The sequence below is a fragment of the Petaurus breviceps genome, unplaced genomic scaffold (genome assembly GCF_028583685.1).
Source record: "Petaurus breviceps papuanus isolate PSGF00001 unplaced genomic scaffold, PetGlider_PUasm1.0 181, whole genome shotgun sequence".
In the NCBI taxonomy this organism is placed as follows: domain Eukaryota; kingdom Metazoa; phylum Chordata; class Mammalia; order Diprotodontia; family Petauridae; genus Petaurus; species Petaurus breviceps.
The window spans coordinates 7,940,924-7,963,060 of NW_027185784.1; the positions used below are offsets into that span (position 1 = coordinate 7,940,924).

Here is a 22,137-nt window from a genome sequence, read left to right on the forward strand (position 1 = left end):
AGATTCCATTTCATTTTCTCTTCCTACTTGAAAAAAACCCAAAGACTGTTTCTTTCCAAGACATCTTTTATCTTCATGGTTCCTGAGTCCTTTAATCAAGTGGTTATGCTAGGTACAACTCAATATTAGTTCATGTTTCTAAATGCTAAACTTCTAATTCAGAGTCAGGACCTTTGAAGCAGAAATAGGTTTTTGGGTCCTAACTTCAGATATTCTGGACAGCAGCAGACCTCTGAACCTCCAGTGGCTGCTGTATGTGGATATTAATTATGTGGGAATGAGTAGGAACCAAGGGAGAAATGTTAGAAGGGGAAACTTGGGTCTCCAAGACAAAACTTTGTCCACTTCAAAATTTGTCTGAGTTAAGCCTGTTCTGTCTGACATGGTGCAAAGAAGCTGAGTATCATGTAGTTTCAATGGTTAGTATAATAGAAATGGCAGTATACTTGGAGTCACAAGACCTTGTTTCTATTCCTGGGTTTCGTTTACTACCTGTGTGACCTTGAACAAATCACTTAACATTTATGAGCCTCAGTTTCATCATTTGTATGTTGAGTGGGTTGACTTATATGGGTGGAGAACCATGTGGCCTTGAGGCCACATGTGTTCCTCTAGGTCTTCAAACACAGTCCTTTGACTGAATCCAAACTTCACAGAACAAATCCCCTCAATAAAAGGATTTTTTTCAGTATAATTTGGACTTAGTCAAAAGATCACACCCAAGGACTTAGAATGCCACATGTGTCCTTAAGGCCCCCCTCTCCTGGAGATGATCTCTGAATTTCCTTCTAGTTCTAAAGCTTGTGATCATCAATTGATAATAGGTTATTATATAGCAGTCTTGGCATTCATCCTAATCCAGACATTTCTCTGTCACTAGATTTCTACATCAGTCCTATTAAAGAGACATATAGGAGATACAAAGCTATTTATTGTCACTGATATTAGTGGGGGGGAGGTAGAGGATAGTCTTATTGATACACATTCAAATAAATGAAATCAGTTTTCTTCCCATCCCTACGTGCTTAGCATGTCTAGCATTGATGACCTTCATCTAACCTTTTACAGAGTTATACTGGTCTACAGGGCCACCAAATGTTTTTGCCTCCTTTTTACTCTTCCTGATGTTACTGTCATACTCTCTTGAACATGGCAGTGAGTGCCAGCATTCTGAAAAAGTTCCTGATTCAACATTTCCTAGGCATATTTCATATTTTTTGGTGAATTGTTTAATTATCCAATAGATCTGTCATCTCAATAATGAAGATAATCACAAGCAACAGTACAGATTGCGGTCCATCAATTCTGCATGCTTTACCTGTTCTACAATTGTCCATGTTCTTTCATCAATTCACCATGGGAAGCATACCCAATGCACTGTGAGTATTTCCTTGACATTGCAGTATATTTGTTTGATATTGTCCTTTATGCTTCTGCCTTGTAATTCCCCATTTGGAATGTATGACCTCTCTATTACCTTTCAGGTGATTCTTAACTTCTGGTATGTCTTGACCCTATAGGGACCTCCAACCTCTTCTAGCCATAGGTAGTTCATCATTTGTTTAGTAGGGGGGAGTAACCCACTGGCCAACCTGAAGGCATGGAGAATAATAAAAACAATAACAACAGACAACAGCTAATTTTATATAGTGCTATATATGCCAGGTACTGTGTTATGGGTTTTATAAATATTATCACACTTAATGTCCCAAAGAACCCTGAGAGATATGTGTTATTATCCCCATTTTATAAATGAGGAAACTGAGGCAGAGAGCGGTTAAGTGAATTGCCCAGGAACACCCAGCTAGTAAGTGTGGTAGGCTGGATTTGGACTCCTGCTTTCCTGACTCCATGCTCAGTGCTCTATCTGCCCAATATATACTTTCTAAATATAAAGAGTGCTGTATAATGATTAGAGATCTTCAAAATGGTGACCCTGAGGTATAATTAGATTCTTAAGTATCTTCTGAATCATCAAAGATTCTCTGATATTCAATACAGTTTTAGGATTATGCATGTTATTATAGTACAGTTCTTTCAAACATTGATAAAGATATTCTATATGTGTGTGTGTGTGTGTGTATAATATAAACTCTTAGGCCTACTATCAAAGTTCTCAATGATAATTTACATTTTCCACATGCTAATGAGATTTTAAAGAAACATTGAGCAGATCATCAGACAGCTATATCCCAGGATTTCTTTATCTCCAATTCAAAAAAGCTATTAATAAATTTCAATGATTCATGAATCAAGGTGAAGAAAGGAGAAGTAAGAATTCTGAGTAATGAAGCTGTTTAGCTGTAAATTGTACTTAATGTTCACAAAAGGTGCCAGTTAGAAAAGCAGAACTTTCATTGCCTGTATTGATATTCTCCAACTAATATCAGCCTTATTTAGTGGACAGAAGATATTTTTAGTCTCCAGAATAAGACAAACCAAGGTCTTAGTCAAGATTGATCAAAAATAAAGCTAGATAAATGGGGACTTTTTTTTTTCAAGGGAAGTACACATATCTCATCACAAAATAATCTCTTCCAGAAGAGAGGACAGGCCAATTCAGAAGATGGATAATGCTACAGACTTTTTCTGGTGCTGTATTGTATGTTTCTTTTTTTTTTTCAAATGCTTTATTAACTTCTGATTTACATCATTCATTTAGGCCAGATTTTGAGTTACAAATTTTGTCCCCTTTTTTCCCCTACCCACCGCCCCAAAATAGCAGTCCCAAAGGATATCCCTTCCTCCAATCTGCTCTCTCCCATATTTTCTCCCATACCCCTTTCTACTTTTCCAGTGGATCTATATGCCCCAGTGCCTATATACCTTATGTCCCAATTACATGTAAAATAGTATTAATAATAGTGTGTATATGTGTGTGTGTATTTGATTTTAAAACTTTGAATTCCAGATTCATTCCCTTCTTCCCTTGTCTCCCACCCTTACTGGGAAGATAAGCAATTCAGTAAAGGTTGTACATGTGTGGCTAATGCAAAACAATAACATAGTAGATATATTGTAAGAGACTGACTATATTTCCCTCCCTCCTATCCCACCTCCTACTTATTCTGTTCTCTACTTTGATACTGTCTCTTTTCAAAAGTGGGTGCTTCCAACTTCCCTCCCCCTCAGCCTGCCCTCCCTTCCATCATCCCCCTTTCATCCCCTTAACCCCCTACTCTCCTGGAGGGTGAGATACCATATTTAGTGTGTATTTCATTCCCTCTTCAAGCCAAATTCAATGGGAATAAGGTTGACCCATTCCCTTTTGCCTTTCTATTCTTGCCCTCCATTGTAACCATTTTACCTTGCCTCTTTTATATGAGATAGTTTACCCCATTCTGTCTCTCCTCATCTCCTCTCATTATATTCCTCTCTCACCTCTTAATTTCACCTTTTACGTATCATCCCTTCCTGTTAAATTGGTCCTGTGCCCCCTATCTATTTATACCTGTAAACACATGTACACACATTCACATATGTATTCATATGCCCATATACCTTCATATATAGACATATATATATATATTTCTATTCCCTTCAACTACTGAGAAAAAGTTCCTTATGATTTCTTTTACCTGTTTACCTTCTCATGCTTCTCTTGATTCTTGTATCTAAATGTCAAATTTTCTATTCAACTCTTTTTTTCAGCAAGAATGCTTGAAAGTTCTCTATTCCACTGAATGACCATATTTTCCCCTGAAACATGATACTCAGTTTTGCTGGGTAGGTGACTCTTTCTTTTAATCCCAGCTCCTTGAACCTCTGGAATATCATATTCCAAGCCCTTCGATCCCTCAGTGTAGAAGCTGCCAGATCCTGGGTTATCCTGATGGTGTTTCCACAATATTCAAATTATTTCTTGCTGGCTGCTTGTGATATTCTCTCCTTAATCTGGGAATTTCAGAATCTGGCTATAATATTCCCAGGAGTTTTCTTTTTGGGATCTTTTTCAGGAGGTGATCAGTGGATTCTTTCAACCTCTATTTTGCCCTCTGGTTCTAAAACATCAGGACAGTTTTCTTTGAGAACTTCCTGTAGGATGATTTCTAGGTACTTACTTTGATCATGGCTTTCAGGTATTCCAATAATTTTTAAATTATCTCTCCTGAATCTATTTTCCAGGTTTTTTCCATGAGATATTTCACATTTCCTTCTATTCTTTCATTTGTTTGGATCTGTTTAAGAGCATCTGGATTTCTCATAAAATCATTAGCTTCCATTTGCTCCAATCTAATTCTGAAACAATGATTCTCCTCAGTGAGCTTTTGAGATTCTTTTTCCATCTGGCAAATTCAGCTTTTTAAGGCATTCTTCTCCTCATAGCCTTTTTAAGCCTCTTTTGCCATTTTAGTTAGTTTATTTTTTAAGGTTTGATTTTCCTCAGTCAAGAAAATTTGTAATTTTCTTTCATTGTTCTCATTTCTCTTCCCAATTTTTTCTCCACTTCTCTTATCTGCTTCTTAAGGTCCTCTATGGACTGTAACCAGCTCGTATTTTTCTTAGAAGTTTTTGGTGCAGGAGTTCTGACTTCATTGTTTTCCTCTGGTTCCATGGTTTGCGCCCTTTTGTCCCCAAAATAGGAGTGTAATGTTGGAATCTTCTGTCTGCTTTGCTTCCTTTGCCTGGTCATGTCATCCCTTAGTCACTTGACACCTGGCCTTTTTGCCACAGTAGAATTCTGCCACCAGAGAGGGGAGCTTTCGTCCCAAACGCTGGGGTTTTCTCAGCTGCCAGAGGTATTAAATGGGTGCCCCCTCTGAGGTCTCTACACTCTCTGGCAAACTGGACACACACCCCAGGACCTCCACCCTAGACTGCAATCCAGATCCCAGTAGGTTAAAGCAAGAGCAATTACCCCTCAGACTTGTGCTTGGTCCCCCTACACTCTGCAGGCCAGGAGCTGAAGCTGCCACATGGTGCTGGCTGGTTGTGCAGGCATCTCAGCAGCTTCTCGCCCCTGGGGGCAAAAGCCAAGGCACTCCCACTTACTGGGTCCCAAAGTCCTTACTTCACTGACCTCTCACTTTATCCTTTGCATCTATGTGTTGATAAATCTGGAAACCGCCACAGCTGTTGCTAATCTGGGGTCCCTCTGGCCAGCGGCTCATCAGGCCCACCCTGTGGCTAAAGCCTCAGTATGGGGCTGGGCTCTGCTCCCAGAGGACTGTGCTGGCTGATTCTTCCTGGCCTGCCGGGCTCTCCTCAGCAGAAGATTAGCTTCTCTGTGTCATTGTGTGGGTTTTGCAGCTCCAAAGTTTGTTTAGAGTCCCCTTTTACATGGATTGGGGAAGGTGGAAGCCAGAGCCCAGCAGAGGTCCTGCTTTTACTCAGCCATCTTGACTCTGCCCCCCTGTGTTATATCTTTCAAGTGACTTTGTTGCTCTTGTTCAGTCATTTCAGTTGTGTCCAACTCTTTGTTACCCCATTTAGTGTTTTCTTGGCAAAGATACTGGTGTGGTTTGTCATTTCATTTTCCAGCTTTTTAAAAAAATGAGGTAACTGAGGCAAACAGGTTAAGTGGCTTGTCCAGGATCATACAGGTAGTCAGAAGCTGAGGTACAATTAAAACTCAGGTCTTCCTGACTCCATACCCAGTGTTCTATCCATTATATCACCCGGCTTCAAGGGAATAGAAATACCTTATAGTAAATATCATAGTCATTATAGTTTTAGAGTTGGAAAGCATCTATGATGGCCAGCCACATCCTGTGACAGGTGGGGACCTGGGGTTTTAAGAAGTGTAATGACTTAACCCAAGCCATAGAAGTACAGAGCAACAGTCAGGATTTTAATCCAGGTTATGTGACTGCAGATCATACATACTTTCCACTTAATCACACATTTCCTCCAGCTTGTCTATAAACTTCTGGGTCTACTTTTATTTTGTTATTTATTTATTTTTAATTTTTGGAGGGGGAAGGCAGGGAAATTGGGGTCAAGTGATTTGCCCAAGGTCACACAGCTAGTAAGTGTTAAGGATCTGAGACTGGATTTGATATCAGGTTCTCCTGACTCCAGGGCTGGTGCTCTTTTCCCTGCGCCACCTAGCCAACCCCTGGTTCTTCTTTTAGTGAAACTTTAATTTGGCAAGAAAGACTTAATGAATTTTCAGAGTTGTCTTACTGGTAGAATTGTCCATCTAAAATGCAAGAGAAAAAATTATAATTATTATTCTCAATCTAATTTGCATTATTACCAATATAAACTTAAATTCTTGTGGTGAATTGATGACAGTGACAGACAGAAATATGGTAGACCAGTTCAATGGAACACTGGTAACAGAGATATTGTAAAACAAACAATAACCAAGGAAAACCAAAGAAACAACAGATAAGCTTTCAACACATTGGGTGTATCCACTTTGGAGGATGCAGAGAAATGTGTGAGCAATAATTATAGGTTTTAAGAAATTATGGAGAGTTTTCAATCTATACTTAAGGAAATATAGTCAGGAATACATACATAAATGAGATCATAAATTCATATAAGCATCTAAGATTAAGTTGGATCATAGAAGGAAATTGTCCCTAGCATTGTCTTTATGACAGTATAGACAGTTATCAACACACCTGTGCTTTGCCTCTGGAATGATACCCAAGAAGAAGAAAGGGTTTAGAGAACATTTAGATCCAAGCTATCTAACTCTTGGAAAATAGCAATTCCTTTATATTTACAAAATGTGCAGGTAGAAAGCATGCCCTAATGTTTACTGACACTGTTCCTTTGAGTCCAATATGAATAATGATTAGAACTTTGCTTTCATTTTAAGTTGAAGAAACTACCTCTAGCATTGAAAAATCAAAAGTCTTTTCTGCAATTTTTAGTCTTAGACAGTCACCTTGAAAAATGAGAGGTTAACTCACTTTCTCTGGGTCTGGTCTAGAATCTGGATCTTTGGAGCAACAAAGTCCAGCTTTCTATCCACTAAACTTCATTGCCTCTCATGAGAGATTGAGATATGACTATTATGATTGGAGCACTTTCTATTCTTACTTTTCTCAAGTCCTCTTCTGTAGGTATTGGCTGATTGAATCAATTATTCTATACCCCTGCCCCCAATTAAAGAACCTTATTTTGTGTGTCCATGTCTATATGTATACACACATGTCCTGTGATATATGAATGCCATATTTATCCTATGATGTTCTAAGTCATAGGATGCCCTGTGATATAGGACAGATTGGGACAGAAGAGCCTAGTATAGGAGGAAGTAAATATATCCCTGAGTTATATATATATATATATATTTTTTTTTTTTCTTGTGGTCTTGAGACAGACATTTTCAGTCAATTCAGAAATAATTGAGCTATCTGAAAGATTTCTATGGATAGGTTTGCCTACAGTCTGGGGAATTATATACCCCATAAATGATGAATACAAAACAAAGCCAAAACTGACTCTTGTTTTTCTTCATTTCTGTTATTTAAGACAAAACTAAAAAGAAAAAAAACTCAGTTAAATTCCTGTAGGGCTCACTATGTTTACAGAGATGACTTCAGGGCTTAATTTATGTCATAACCACAGACAATTGGGGTTACAGAAGCTGCCTGTTTAAAGGACAAGTGTGTTTTCCTTTTCCCTTCTCAAATATAAGTTGGGGTTAAGGGTTCCTTCATCAAATTTAATGAGTTTAGTTTCAAAATATTGCTCTCTATTTAACTTTCTATTTGCTCCTTACTCTTGGGTGACATAAATTAAATCTTCTAACTTCTTAGACATGCCACATTTGATTATCTAACTGTATTTAATTTGAAAATCTTCCAAAAGGCCACGAGGGGAAATTAAAGAAAAAGAAAACATGCACGCCACATATTTTAGTTGAAACAATAGGAGAAAAAAATCTCACCTTCAAGAAAAAGACTGAATGATTATAATCCTCTTAGTAATTTTTCAGAAAATGTTTTTTTCAGGCAATTCAAATAAAATATTACTAACCAGTGAACAAGGCACAGTCACATAGAAAATGCCTGAGCATCACCATTCAGCAGTACATGTAATCCTGTCTGTCTTGTCATTGCCACTGCTGCTGATTCTTCTTCTTCTTCTTCTTCTTCTTCTTCTTCTTCTTCTTCTTCTTCTTCTTCTTCTTCTTCTTCTTCTTCTTCTTCTTTTCTTCTTTTTTGAAAGGGAAAAAGGAGAACTTTTCATTAGTGAGTAATAACTACACACCCCTCACTTTATGGAAACATTTGGTGCTTGATTTATCTTTCCTTTAATATTGAGAATATATATATTCACAACTGTTGATAATATAGATGCATAATTTCTCAATTTATCCTTCATATGACTGTCTCAATAATCTTCCTTATGAATACATCTGATAACTGGTTCTCTTGAAAAGTATTAAATCTCCTTTCTGGGATTCAAGGTCCCACACAATTTGAAGTTGTGGTAAAAGTGGTGGAATAAGGGAAGAAGTAAAACTCATCTATCTCTCAAATCTATTCCAACAACAATTAGGGAAAAGCACCAGACTTAGTGGTGATTGGGAAATCCAAAGAGTAACTACAGTGAGTATTCCCTGCCCACCTCAGTACAAGAAAGCACAGGAGAAAAGCCAGAGGCCTGTGGCCAATGGGTAATGGTTCAACCATCAGGGGCTTGAATCCCATTGGATCTGTTTCTGTAGACTTGTAGTTAGCAGCAAAAGTAGCAAGGCAGCAGCAGGATGCTGGGTTTATCCTTACAGACCTTTTCTAGGACCTAAGTTTGAATAACCAAAGAAGGAAATGTAGGTCTCCAGTAAGTTACTGTGACTCTGCAACAGGATTGAAGACTCAGACCAAAAACAAGCTGGAATCTGCAGGTACATAAGCAGGACAAGGACTTCCAGCTACCTCTATTGTTCTAATTCAGGCTAGCTGAAAATGGCTGGAGCCAGCAATTCTGTACTGGAGATCAAACCAGGGACAAGACCGAAGCCATAATGACCAAATCCAAACTAACATTGAAAGCCAGCAAAGTTCAGGGCAGAAAGGCAGCCATATCAGATCATGGTTTAAATCAGACTTTTAAGGGTTTGCTGAAAGTTTGTAATACCCTAGACTAAGCCACCTCTGAGGTTGTTGAAGGTCAAAGCACTCAACACACTGAGAAAGCATTGACAGGACACCAGGTAACATACCACCAACATCCAGAAACCTTATCCCAATATCCCAATTCTGGAAAAAAAGGCTGAAGAATAAGTAAACACCAAAGAGACATATGATAAAAGATCCAGGGATACTTGAGCACAAGTACAAGAGAATCATTCCACAGAAGAGAATAGAACTGCAAGCAAAGCGTCATCATCATCACCACCACCAGTATCATCTTCAACATCAATATCATCATCACTATCATAATCATCATGATTCATAGCTTGGCCATAAATTCAACTAAAATTCCTGAAAACCTTAAAATGTGAATTTAAATACATATTCCAAATAAACTGAGCACTTTAGAGGAAGACTTGGGTAAATTAATAACTTTTCATGAGGTATAAAAGCTTACCCAAATAATAGACTTCCTGAAAATTAGAATGAACCAAAAAGAAATTGTGAATATATGAGACAGTAACGGTTTTTTCAAGACAAGAACCAAAGAAGAAAATATAAAATATATCATATTATTTTTTAAAAAATGACCTGAGCATCAGATAAGGAAGGAAAAAAATTAAGAAGAACCATACTACTGTAATGGGAATGCAAATTTGGAAGATCTTCCCTGCCCCTAGGCTAAAGTGCACCTGGAGCCCGAGGTGGGAGGCTTGTTTTTCAGTAGATACTTCTTGATTGGCCAGTGGGTCAATAAGGTTGTTACATTCTCTGAGCCAGGAGAAGGCTATATAAGCCCTGATGTGTAGCTTTGTTTTGGGGCTCACTTTGAGAAGTGTTCTGTGATTTGATCAGATGAAACTCTGGAAAGCCATTGTCCAGAGCCCCCTGGCTTTGAAACCCAGATGTTGTTTGGTATGAAGATAATGGTTGGACAGTTTGGAAATCTGTCTGCTTGATCTGTTTTTGTCTTGATAATTCTGTCTGTATACTTTGAAGTTCGGGGTGCTGACCTTTTCCCCCTGAACTAGGTAAACGATATATGTTTGACTGATTAAAGTAAGCTTGTTAACCCATTTTGAGTTGCTTTCCTTTATCAAAGCAGATCTAAGAACCTGTGTTGGCAGCCCACCCTGGGGATGCTTGGGGTGCTTGCTGCTACAACTACCTAAAAACAATGACCCCCAAATAAATAAGCAAACAGATAAACAAATAAAAAAAATCTACCTGGGATATTATATTCAAGAAATTACAAATAAATGTTTCTCAGACATATTTAAAATCAGAGGGCAAAATTAAGTATAAAGAATATGGCAGTGGTCTGAAAAACCCAAATAAAAACTCATAGTAAAGTCACACCCAAAACTCAGAGCTTCTAGGGTTCAGGAGAAAAATAAAACATTAACACATATAAGCAATCAAAAGGAACTAGTCAATGATGACACATTTACATCCTAATGGGGGTAGGGCAGAAAGTGAAACCAGTATCTTCTTAGAACCCTAATATCATAGAAAAGTTCAATAAGAGGGATGGGAGGATGCTTGGGGTGACTTAAGAGTAAGTAAATAATAATAATAATACCTAGCATTTACATAGCACTTTGAAGTTTGCAAATCATTTAGCAAGTATTATATTTTATTTTATCATTCTAACAATGTGAAGTAGATGCCATTTTTATCCCTACTTTACAGTTGAGAAATTTGATCCTGAGAGAGGAAATGAAACATACCCAGGGACACACAGCTAGTAAGTGTCTGTGATTGCATTTGAACTCAGGACTTCCAGATTCCTGTCTACCACTGTCATCTAGCAACCTCAGGGGAGGATTATAACCATCAGATTGAGGAGACTGATGAAAAAGGAAAATGATTGATTGGAGAGGCTGTCCTGTTGAAAAACTGTGAATGATTTTATCATTCTAGGAAGAAATTTTAAATGAAGTCAAACATATTACTAAACTGTCCATATTATTTGACCCAAAGGTTATATCCACTAGGTCTATAACCCAAAGAGACTGAAGAAAGAGGAAATGAATCTACATGAACAAAAATATTAGTGGCAGTTATTTTTGTAATGACAAAGAACTTTACACTATGGGGATGTTCATCTATTAGGTAATGAGTAAACAAATCATAGTCCAGCGGAATAGTATTAGACCCTAAGAAAATGGTAAAATAGATGGTTTCCAGAAAAACCTGGGAAGACTTTCTGTGATCTGATGCACAGTGAAGCAAGCAAATCCAGGATACAATAACATTTGAAAGACATTTTTGAAAGACTTAAGATCAAATCATTGACCAGTCATGATTCCAGAGGATCCATGATTATGTTAACTTCCTTTAATAAGATGCAGAATGAGACATGTAATTTATGTACATACGACCATGTATATTGGTTACATGTATTTCTTTTTTTTAATTTTCTTTCATGTAAATGGAGGGGTGAATATATGTAAGAAAAAGAGGAAAAATTTTCTTAACTAGAAAATGTACAATAAAATAAAAGTTTTTTTAATATGATTTTGTTTAGTTTTGTATCATATCTTACTACCCCTCAAAAACTCCATGATCTCACCAACATTTTAAATATATAAAAATATTATGTTTGTATCATGTTGTATAAAGGTACTTTAACATATATTATCTTATTTGATCCTCAAACACCTCTGTAGAGTAACCTGTCTAGTTATCATCCAACCCCATTTTACAGATGAGGAAACTGATCTCAAAGAGTTGTACATGGGTTGGCCATGCTCATATGTGTTGGAAACAGGATTCACATGCAAGATTCCTGGTTTCAAGTCCCATTAGACATCTTTTGTACCAAGCTGTATCTCCTTTATTTTTCTTCTAGCCTCTAAGACTAACTGAAACCCAATTTTTGCTAATGGTAGCATATGGAATGGAATGAATCCAGGAATTGGAGAAGCTGACATAGATTCAAATCCTGACTCTACTACTTACTGACTATGTACCATTGGTCAATTATGTTCTCTATGCTGAGCCTCAGTTTTCTTATCTACAAAATGGGAAAGATTGAAGTAGCTAATGAGTAAGGTCCTTTTAGGCTCTAAATCTATGACTGTGTTTTTCCAAGTTTTGAACAAAAGATCTGCTTGACCACTCATCGTACCATGTTTCTGCAAACCAAAATGTGAATCATTTTGTTGTAAACAAATCACTATTAGAAGAGCATAGGAATTGATTTTATGTTTCTTTAGAAACATTTAAACAAAAATAAGATGATGCATTTGGATTATTTACTTAGCATATTTCAAAGTGTAAATAGGGTGACTAATTTGACTAATGTATATAGCCAAATGAGACAGGAAACTACCCCTCCCTTGCCAATCAAAATAATTTTGTAGTGATACCTACATGACACTGAGCCCTGAATCATTTGGCTTATCTGTTTACAGTGACTAAAATCAACCAGACAAGTGACATCCTCACTTCACTTTGAATTGTGTAGAAAGAGCCTAAGAATTTATTTATAAAAGTGAAATAACCCTCCTGTGACAGGGTCAATTCCCCATTTCAGCTCAGAGTGAATCAGACTGATACAGTGAAGAGTCAGTCAACTGTTGCTTGATGTAGATAACAAAAAGATAACTGGAGTCAAAATATCAAAAAGTCCAAAAGCTCCTCTCTGTAGAAATGACCTCATCTGTGCTCCACAGAGTGGAGAAGCTCAGGCAATTATTTAAATCAGTCTAGTAAGCTCCTTACAGCCTCAGAATATAGGCCCTTTTCCCACTTCTTTCTATCATATATAAGACCACAAGACCATAGATATAGAAAAAGAAGGGATTTTAAAGATTAGTCCAACCCCTTCAGGATATACTCCCCTTTCTCTTTCTCCCCACCCCTATTATTTTGAGAGAAAAGAGTTGTCTCCTTTGGGTTCAGTTTTTAATCAGAATGACTGTTGATATTACTTGTATTTATGAGATCCATATCATAGAGATCTGCCAGACTAAAAGGAAGCATGAAAGTGGATAATAAAGGGCAGTTAGGTCATAAAGTAGATAGGGCTGTCGGTCTGCAGTCAGAAAGACACATCTTTGTGAGTTCAAATCTGATATCAGACACATACTAGCTGAGGGAACCTGGCAAGTCACTTAACCCTACTTGCCTCAGTTTTCTCATCTGTAAAATGAACTGTTGAAGGAAATGGCAAACCACTCCCGTACCTTGGCCAAGAAAACCCCAAATGGGGCAATGAAGAGTCAGATACAACTGAAGAACTTTTGAAACAACAATAAACTGTAGGACTAATGTCATACAAATTAGTGAGAGACTTGAACTCATATCTTATTAAGAACTTTAATCTAAAATTGGGGCCTCATTCAAAGTTGATTCCTTTCAATACCTCATAATATGTGATTGCCAATAAGTTCATTATAATTTGGTGTTCTAGCATATAATGAATAATGCCATTTTGGTCAAATAATTAGTTATAACTACTTATATTAGTTATATAATGTAATATAATATATATAATTATATTTTAATATTGTATGATATGTAATATTATATATATATATGTATAATCTCATTTACTTCTTCCCATGAAGAAGTTTCCTTCCTCCTTGTCAAGGCAAACTCTTCTATATGCCTCCTTGATCTAGTCACATCCTGTTCCACTCTCTCTACTCATCATTCTCTTGCTCATCTCCAGCTTCTTCCTTTCTACTGACTGCACCTCTCTCCCACCCTTAAAATTCCTCACTTTATCTGGTCAGTCTTTCTAGTGATTTTCTTATATATGGTATCTCTCCTTTTCTTTGTGACTAAACATCTTGAGAAGGTCATCTGCCTTCAGTGTCTTGCCTTCCCTTCCTCTGAACATTATATATATATATATATATATATATATGTAATTACATATTAGTTATAACTAATTATATATATGTATATAACTAACTGTAGGCCATTCTTCAATCTTTAAGGCTCAACTCATATGGTACCTTCTTAATTAGGTACTTCCCTAATTTTTCCATCTTATCTCCATCTGAAAGGAAAGGGAAGAGAATAAGTATTTATATAGTGCTTTCTATGTGCCAGTATGTTGGACAACTCCCTGAGGCATTGGATAGAGTACCAGACCTGAACTCAGGAAAATTTATCTTTGAGAGTTCAAATTCAGCCTCAGATACTTACTAGCTGTGTTACCCTGGGCAAGTCACTTAACTCTGATTGCCTCAGTTCATTATCTGTAAATTGAACTGGAGAAGAAAATGACAAACCACTCCAGTAACTTTGCCAAGGAAACTCCAAATGGTGTCACAAAGTGTCACACACGACTGAATCAGGAACAACAACAACACATGCCAGGAACTGTGCTAAGTACTTTTTGCAAATATCATATTTGATCCTCGCAACAATTCTTTTTTTTTTACTGTAACAAATGGTTTCATTTCACTTTTATTTGCACTCTAATGTCATATTTACTCCTGTGCCATAAGCTTTTGTTTCTTCAGTTCCTTCTGGGATATCTTTTTCTTTTGAGCAACCCCCTCTTCTGGTTTAGGAACAATTTGTTCCTTTTCAGTAAGTATCATCTCAAAATGGCAGGGAGAACTCATGTATGGGTTAATTCGACCATGAGCTCTGTAAGTACGCTGTCACATTTTGGGAGCCTTGTTAACGTGGATGTGCTCGATGACAAGAGAATCCACATCCAAACCTTTTAGTTCTGCGTTACTCTCTGCATTTTTAAGCACATGCAGCAAGAATTCAGCACTCTTTTTGGGCCACCGACCCTGTGTCCAACCCCATTGCTTAGCCTGGGCATACCTGCCAACTCCACCATTATATCGACGGAAAGGAAGACACTGTTTCTTCAATGTGACATCTTTCAAATACTTGGTAGCTTTTCGGATATGCATGCCCTTGATAGCTTGGGCTGTTTCACAGGTGTTCTTGAAGTTTACCTGGAGATTTGAACCCCTTGACTTACATGATTTTGTGGGGTTTTCTGGATCAAGAGAGTACCTCACCATTTTGAATGATTACCTAGGACGGCTCAAAGGAAGAGGAGCCTCGCAACAATTCTGAAAGAAAAGTTTTATTATTATTTCCATTTCACGGGGGAGGAAGCTGAGGCTAACAGTGGTTAAGCCAGTTGCCCAGAGTCTTATATCTAGTAAGTGTCTGAGGACCGATTCTCAGGTCTTTCTGATTTCAGACCCAAGGCTCTATCTACTGTTGCCATCAAGCTTAGTTGTACCTCTCTTGTGGTATTTGACACATTCATCCTAGTGTTGCAGCTATTTATAGAATCATGACATGGTTTTCACTATGTTCTACGGTCCTTGGGAGTAGACACTGGTTTTAATTTTTCTTTGTGTTTCTTAGATCGCCTAGAACAATGGCTTACTCATAATAAGTATTTAGTACATCTATTACCTCTATAATGAATTGAACTTGTTGACGTGGAGGCAATGCAGTTTGTTAGTAGGGTTGTACTCTTTTCTGTTCTTTGCATTATACCTTACTGCCTGCTTAGGATTCATCTAGCAGAAAACAAATACAAATCAACAAATAACATTTCCCTTAACCTTGCCATCCCCTCTAAATATCATGCTTAATGTAATCCCTTATCTTTCTCCCTTCATTACTAGACTTCAAGAAATTGTCTTCTACATGTCTTACCTCCATTAACCACTCATTTAATTCTCAACACCTTTTGATCTATCTTCTTTCTCTACCACTCTTCTAAAGATATTTTTTCTAAGGGTAGCCATGACCTCTAAATCCAATGAATTTTTCATAGCCTGCATTTTTCTTGATATTTCTACAGTCTTTATCATTACATCATTAACCTCCCACTCTTTTTAGACACTCTTCCCTTCCTTGGTTTTTATGATGAAGCTTTCTTCAATAACCTATTAATTGGTCTTCATTTTCTCCCCACTCCATTCTATCCTTATGAAGTTTCCAAAATGATATTTTTAAAGTTTAGGTCTGATTCTGCCACTCCCCTTCACCTCCCCCCTCTCCAATACACAGAAACTTCATCAAATCTGATAGAAAATCCTTTGTTTGGCATGTACTGCTCTTCAAAAACTAGCCATTTTTGAACTTTACAGTCTTAACATTCTGTCCTTCTCTACAGAATCTGCAGCCCAACCAAATCAGTTTATTTATTCTTTAAATGCAACATTATATTTCCCATCTCTGTGACTTTTCGAGGACTCTTTTCCATGCTTGAAATAATCTCCCTCTTAACCTCTGACTACATGTACAGAGCTAGATGAAGGCATAAAACTATATGACTGTGCATAAAAATCATGCTTGACTGAGCCCACTACAAATTTACATTACATAATCTTAACTGGGTCCTCACTATAGCAAGGCAATTATTTTAGACCTAAATAATTGATTCACTCCCCCATTTTTAATAGTACTCCCTTTACCTTTACATTTGAACTTGCATCATCCCTCACTGTAAGAATAGAGGCCATGCTTCCACAGCTTTTGCTTCTTCTCTCCTCATTTCATGTCCATCAGAGGTTTTGACTATCTCATTTACTTCTTCCCACGAAGAGGTTTCCTTCCTCCTTGACAAGGCAAACTCTTCTACACATGTCCATAATCTCGTCACATCTGTTCTACTCTCTCTACTCATTCTCTTGCTCATCTTGAACCTCATCCTTTCTACTGACTGTACCTGTCCCCCACCCTTGAAATTCCTCACTTGATCTTTGTCATTTCCAAACTTTAAAATCCCTGACCCCAGGAAACTTACCATTCTATTTGAGTTCCCTTTACGTCGATAAACAAATGCAAACTTATTTGAGGAGGGAAAGTCCTAACAACTAGGAGTTCAAAAAGAATAGCACCTGAATTGAATTTCCAGGAACATAAGTTTAGGGATTCTAAGAATCCGAATGGAGAAGGAACTCCTCAGTATGTGGGACAGCCTGTGCAAAAGCAGAGATATGCAATGTAATGGCAAGTTTGGGGAACAGCAAGCAGAGTACTTTGATTGTAATTGGGGGTGTAAGAAGAGTAATGTGAAATGAGTTTGGAAAGGGGGTCTAGAGCCAGCCATAGATACACATAAAACCATGGCCAAAAATATTTTCTTACTTAATGTCCAACCTTCTATTGACAAGCTCCCCAAATAATATTTAGCTAGTCTTCAGACCTCTTTTATCAAATTCATTCTCTGACATGTCCCTGTGCCATGGTGGTAATATCTGGTTTAAATGCTATACCTATAGAAGGCAAGCTTTATGATATCAAGAAAAAAATCATGCAATGGCTTGATGAAAAATTGTATTCTATTGTCTGAGTACTAATCTAGCCCTGTTTGCAGAGGCTTTCTCAACAAAATGCTGGGGATATGATAATGCATATTTTTGACTCCAGCAATATATGACATTGTGTATCACAGAGACAATTTTGGGGTCACTTTTTGGTGAATGGTGGAGTACAAATGGTGGAGTAGAATAAATAACTTTTTCTCCTTAGATTTTGGAAATGCCAATAATAATATATTTGGCCTACCCTATGCCACCAACTTTATTGTATTACCAGTGTAGGAGACTAGAGATGTAGGTATTATTTGGCATGACAACTTGTGGATGAATCTCATAAGACGTGGAAAGGTTATAATCTATACCTTTGCAAAAATGAAATACAGCTTTAAGAGCAATTCAATTTAGTTAAATTCAACATTATTTATTAAACAAACATTATATACAAGGCAACATACTAGATGACGGGTATGCAAAGACAAAAATGAAACAGTTTCTGCCTTCAAGGAGGATAAATTCTAATTAGGGGACATGTATGGATACAAGTAAATATAGTATGTTAGAAGACCCTCAATATTCTGTATAATATTTAAGTGAGACCCAAGTGGAAGTATTCACAATTAACTCAGACTTCAATTATATTCGTCAACTAGAATCCAAATGTGATGTTCTCAGTTAAACTTTTAAGAACATCTCCTCTTCTACTCTCCTAACTCTGTCTGCCCCAGCCCCACCCCCTCAAAGAAACAACAACCCATCACCTTCATAACCAATTATCTCTCCCTGCACAGGATACAACGCTAGCTTAAACACATTAAAAACTCACAATAATGCTCGCTAACATTTATATAACACTTTAAGTTTGATATAACTCACTATAAATGTTTTCTCATTTTATTCTCACAGCAACCCTGAGAGGTAGTTGCTATTATTTCCCATTTACACAGATGAAGAAATTGAACTATTTGAAGGCTATGCTCATTTAATAAACTATGCTTGTTTGACCTATTTATCAGGGACTACCCCTAAGCACAAATTTGAGATCTTTTGCCTAATTTTGTGATGGCAATTTTAAAAGACCCAAGTTGGACTATAATTTTTAAGAAAAAATAAATCATTATTTAAAAGGAGTCCAGAAAAATAACCTTAAAAATTAAAGTTCAATCCTCTGTGCATGGTTTGGTGGTTAAAGAAAAAGCACTTTAAACATAAGGAATGATTACTGGCATAAAATTAGATAATTAAGAAACCATCATGGTTCAATTACTCATAATTTGGTTTTAATTAGTATCTTTTCTTTCTAAAGGTGGAAAATACAGTTTTTGCTATTACAATCTACATTGAAATTGCACTTCTTATATATAATAGGATTGGTTATGAAGTCACAACATGTGCCACCATCCTGATGTTTTTAAAATAATTTTACAGAGGCCTTTGATTTAACTATTAATTTTCTCAAACAGAAGTCATGAAATTGAATGATTTTTACAAATGACATGTAATTCAGCAGTCCATCAAATCGACATATGATCAGATTTAATAAATTTCTAGAATCCATTCTGGCATACCAGGAGCCCCATTTCTGTATACTAGATTCAAGGTATTCCTGACATAGTGAGTACCTATATATCTATTATAGTATGAGGTCTCTTGAACAAATAATTAAAAAGAAAAAAATCTTTCTTAAAGAACCTGAAGTATTCAGTTAGTTTTTCATTAATAATTAGCCATATAAAACATAACTAAATCAAATGTAAAAAATGGCAATTTTCTTCTGTGCGTCAGCAGAAAAAAAAAAGTTCGATAATAGTAGGAAAAGTGACAAAAAGATAGGCAAAGAAGGATATAGAAAATGATGGAAGAAAAGAATAAAGGCAAAAAAAGGAGGGCCTACACACTAGGTCACATCTAGAGCAGGAGAGGCAAAGAAGAAGGATTTCATAAGATTACAGGCAGTCTTAGATAATTCTTTCATACTCTGCTTTCCACTTGGACCCCAGCCTTCAGAGTGAATTTGCAGTACATTTTAAAGGACTAATTGAGTATTGCAGTCTTTGGGAAAAGGTGATAAAATCGGAGTCAGATTTCATGGGTTCCAATTCTTGGCACTATCCAGTTTTTAACTATATAACCTTAAGCACAGGTACACTTGACCTCAGTTTCCCCATGATGAAATAAGGAAATGAGAATAGATAACCTGTGAGATTCCTTCCAACTGTGATCCTATGATTAAGATTGTTTGCAATTCTAGAGTTGATTTCAGGACTGATCATGTAAATCCAAATTAAGAAACCTGGTTAAGCAGAAGGTGAGGATTATGTGTTTGTGAAGGGTTAGGAGGATGTCTAGGATTTTTTTCAGGCCTTGTTGACAGTAAGTAATTGTGGTTGGATGAGTGAGTGAGTGAGCTGCTAGAGGAAAGAATGGGCTGGTCTTAAGGAAAGGTGGGTCCAAGGTCTAAGAAATTAATTGTTCTCTTTCCAGTATGATCACACCTATTTCAGGTGACACATAAAGACTCGATAACTAAGAACTCATAAAAGTTATATGTTCCTTAGGCTGAAGTGTGGCAGGGTTAGATTCAGGAGGAAATAAGTTCGAATCATGCCCTTAATATTAGTAGTATGACTCTTGACAAGTCATTTAAGCTCTAAGTCCCTTGATCAACTCACTAGGGCTTATGTAATAATTCAATGGCTATGAGTTTCATTGGTGGAGGGAGTTTCCACACCTGGAATTTTCCATGTTGATACAACCAGAGATCCACCAAGCATTTGTACATGTGTGTACATATATACACATATAAATAAACATTACACGATATACATATATGTATATTATATATACATGTGTGTGCTGCATGCATATATGTACATATACACATGGTTATGGAAGTGGAGAGTACTTTTCTCTAAATAATATCATTCACTATAATTGAAAATGTAATTACAACACAAAATTGAGTTCCTATTCCAATCTGAATCTCCTGTGATCTAAGACCCTTCAATGACTGCAAGACATCTGATTTTATCTACTGAATCTCCCCATCCCCATAGGAAAAATTTTTATCAATCTTTCCAAGTCATTTATCTGTCACTGCTCCAAATCAATACTCATAGAACTACTAATGGACAAGTGGCATATAGACTGAGAGGATTTCTAGTGAAATCCCAATCCTTCCAGAAATGTCAACTCAGCACAAAGACCAGAAAGCATATTAAGAGACTGATTAACTTTTCTGGCAAAGAAAAGGAATTAGCAGTCTAGTAACCATTTCCTTTGAAGGAGTCTAAGATGAGAAAGTTTGGTATGTTTGAAAGATGACAGTCAGTAGAGATTTCCATTTCAGTCAGTAGAAGTAGGCTCAATAGAAAGGTTAGACCGCTGACTGTGACTTTCCAACTTTGAATCAGAACTCCAAATCTGCATATATCAGCAGTTCTTAACAAAGAGTAGATGATTTTGGAAGTAAACATCATCTGAGAGATGGGGCTTGAGAGATTTCATAAAAATATTTCCACTCAGAGAAAAACACCACTTACCTTTGTCTTCTGGAGAGTTCCATTGTTGGATCTATATTTTCTAAGCTTTACTAGCACATTTCAGAATAACTAAAAGATTTCTGCATAATTGTATACTGTCTCCTTGTACCGATCTAGCATAGACATAGTCATCCTTGAAACTTATAACTTGACTGGTCCAGGAAATCCAGTTCAAATTTCATCTTAAAAATGGCTTTGGGAGACAATACCTTCTAGGGAAGGAGAGAGGAGTTTTTTTGTTTGTGTTTTAAACCTTGTATTTAAATTGGCCTGAGACCTAAGCTGAACTTCCAGATGGAAAAAGGCCCCACACTATATTTTTTCCAATAGAGTTTTGAGAGTTTGAGCACAAATATAATACAAGGGCAAAACTTGACAAGTTCAGCTCAAAGGAAATTGATACCTTGTGTCAATATTTGCCTAAGAGGTCTTAAATTTGTTCATACTGAGTCATGTTTATTTTTATTTGCTTTAAAGTAAAAGTTGTGGGGGGCAGAGACAAGATGGCAGAGTAGAAACAGGATTTCCTCAAGTCTCCGGCTTCTACCTCCCCCAATTCATGTAAAAGGTGACTGAACAAACTTTGGAGCTACAGAACCCACAAAATGACACAGTGAAGCTAACCTCTTGCTGAGGACAGCCCAGCAGGCTGGCCGCAAGCACCCAGCACAGCTCTCTGAGCCAGTGGTTTTAGCCCCAGGGCAGGCCTGACCTGCTGGAGGGACTTCAGATCACTAGCAGCTGTGGTGGTTTCCAGAATTACCAACACATAGATGCTGAGGACAAAGTGAGAGGTCAGTGCAGTGTGAACTTTGGGAACAGTAGTAGTTGGGAGTGTGTTGGCTTTTGCCCCTGGGGCGAGAAGTGGCTGAGGTGCTGTGGCCCTGCAACTGTAGCCACACATGGCAGCTTCAGCTCCTGGCCTGCAGATTGTAGGGGGACCAAGCACCAGTCTGAGGGGTAATCGCTCTTGCTTTAAACTGCTTGGATCTGGATTGAGGTCTGGGGTGGAGGTCCTAGGGTGTGCGAACAGCTTGCCAGAGTGTGTGGAGGCTTCATAGAGGGCACCCAACTAATACCTTTGGCAGCTGAGAAAACCCCAGTGTTTGGGACAAAGCTCCCCTGTCTGGTGGCAGAGTCCTACTGTGGCAAAAAGCCCAAAAGTCAAGTAATTGAGGGGCAACATGAGCAAACAAGGGAAGCAAAGTAAACAGAGCAACCCAACTTTACACTCCTATTTTGGGGACAGAAAGGATCAAATCATGGAACAGGAGGAAGACAGTGAAGTCA

At 37.3% G+C, this 22,137-nt stretch overlaps 1 pseudogene; it reads right to left on the reverse strand.

Annotated features, from left to right (window-relative positions):
- Nucleotides 1-14,425: 14,425 nt before the first annotated feature.
- Nucleotides 14,426-15,319, reverse strand: LOC138160435 (large ribosomal subunit protein uL22-like; annotated as a pseudogene).
- Nucleotides 15,320-22,137: the final 6,818 nt, after the last annotated feature.